The sequence below is a fragment of the Microtus oregoni genome, unplaced genomic scaffold, assembly GCF_018167655.1.
Source record: "Microtus oregoni isolate MIOR12 unplaced genomic scaffold, Mior012 000037F_ref0000500, whole genome shotgun sequence".
In the NCBI taxonomy this organism is placed as follows: domain Eukaryota; kingdom Metazoa; phylum Chordata; class Mammalia; order Rodentia; family Cricetidae; genus Microtus; species Microtus oregoni.
This window is the reverse complement of record NW_024543096.1, coordinates 22,737,106-22,739,025: the sequence shown is the minus strand read 5'-3', so window position 1 is coordinate 22,739,025 and position 1,920 is coordinate 22,737,106.

Below are 1,920 nucleotides of genomic sequence, written 5' to 3'. Positions count from 1 at the left end.
CCCGCTGACCTCATCACCGCCTCTACGGCGGGCGCCGAGGCCCAAGCTTCCACCAGGTAGGGCACGCTTTTCCTCCTACAGTTTTGCGTCACTGGATCAGTTTGAGGCGGGAGTCTGAGAGGGTGCTTGACTTCTGAATCATCTCTCTGGTCTCCTTGCATATTTTTAGCCATTTCAACCTTTCCGCTATTTTTCTACACCATCCAGAAATCTTCATCAAATTACGTTCCTGGTTTGGTGGGACTCTCACCCTGCCCACCCCGCAGACCCTGGAGGTCCTGACTCTCTTTGGCCACACATTCCTGCCCGAGACTCAGAACTGCTGAGGTCCTACTCTGGTCTCGATCACTGCTTTCCCAGATGTGTGCAACCCCAGCCCTTAAGTCTTATTTTACAAGTCAGCTCTGGGGTCCCTCTATTGTGAGCAAACAAAAGACGAGCTCTTTAAACAACTCGCTGTACAGAGCGAGCACGGTATAAACATTTTTATTTACCTTTTTTTTTTTTTTTTTTTTTCCCTAAAGAGACAAGGTTTCCCTTTGTGGCCCTCCATGCTGGCCTGGAAATAGGACAACTAGCTTCCCTAGTTGGGAATTACGAACATGCATCTTGCCCGGTTTAGAAATACTTTTTAAAAAAGGAATCAAAGCGCTTTCTTTCAGCACGTGACAATTCTTAGTAAACAAACAACATATTAAATAAATTACATATTCACAGAGAGTGGTCTAGGGTTTCCTGGTGTACTCGAGATTTTTCATGGCCACAGTTGCTTTTTAAATTCTGGTGGGGTCATGGATACACACTGTGTGTAATTGTGGATGGACACAGATAGAAGACTCCAGTTGCTGTTTGCTTTCTCCCAGACAACGTTTCACGGTGTATGCCTCATTGATTGTCCTGGAACTTACTATGGCGATCAGAGTGGCTGCGAACTCACATCAACCCTCCTACTTTAACTTCAGAATGATGTTATTAGACATGGGGACCATTCTACCTGTTGTTTAACGGGCTAGGGCGTTTTGACTTTAGGATTTATTATCATTCAAATCCTATTAGCATCGTTCATGTCTCTGCCTCAGCCTCCTGAATACTGGGATTATGGTGTGAACCGCTATGCTCACCTTTTCAAAGTTAAAAGAGAGAGAGAGGGGGTGGGAGGATCTTGCTTTGCAGTCCAGGCAGTCTTTGTGGTCCTCATGGTTCTGACTTCAGCATCCTGGAGTTACAGCCTTGTGCTATCGTTGGCTGCAGCAGCATGTCACTAAGCGAGACTTGAAACAGTTTTGTAAGAGGGGCTGGTTACATGGCTCAGGGTTAAGAGCATCAGCGGCTCTTCCAGAGACACAGGGTTTGGTTCCCAGCACCCATGTGGTAGCTCACAACTGCCTGGAACTCCAGTTCCAAGGGATCTGACATCCTCTTATGAACACCACAGGCACCAGGCACACCCTTGGTACACAGACATCCATGCAAGCAAAACATTCATACTCATAAAATAAAATAAACACAAAATTTAAAGTTTTGCAAGAATGTAGATCAATGTTAGTCTCATAAATTTTGGAGAGTATAGTTATTTAAAAAGTTATGTATATTGCTGGGAGTGGTGGTGCACACCTTTAATACCAACATTTGGGAGATAGGCAGATCTTTGTGAATTCACAAAGATAACCTGGTCTGCATAGTGAGTTCTAGGCCAGTACTAGTTAGTAGTAAAACTATCTCAAAAGTATTTTTTTGCTCTGTTCAATAATGTGAGTCAATATTGATTGAAATATTTTTTTCTAGTTTTATCGAAGTATAGATGGCATATAAGAAATTGAAGATAATTAGTGCATATAATTTGGTGAGTTGGAACATATGTACACCTGTGTGTTATCATCACCACAATCAAGATAATAAACAAATCCATTATCTCCAAAT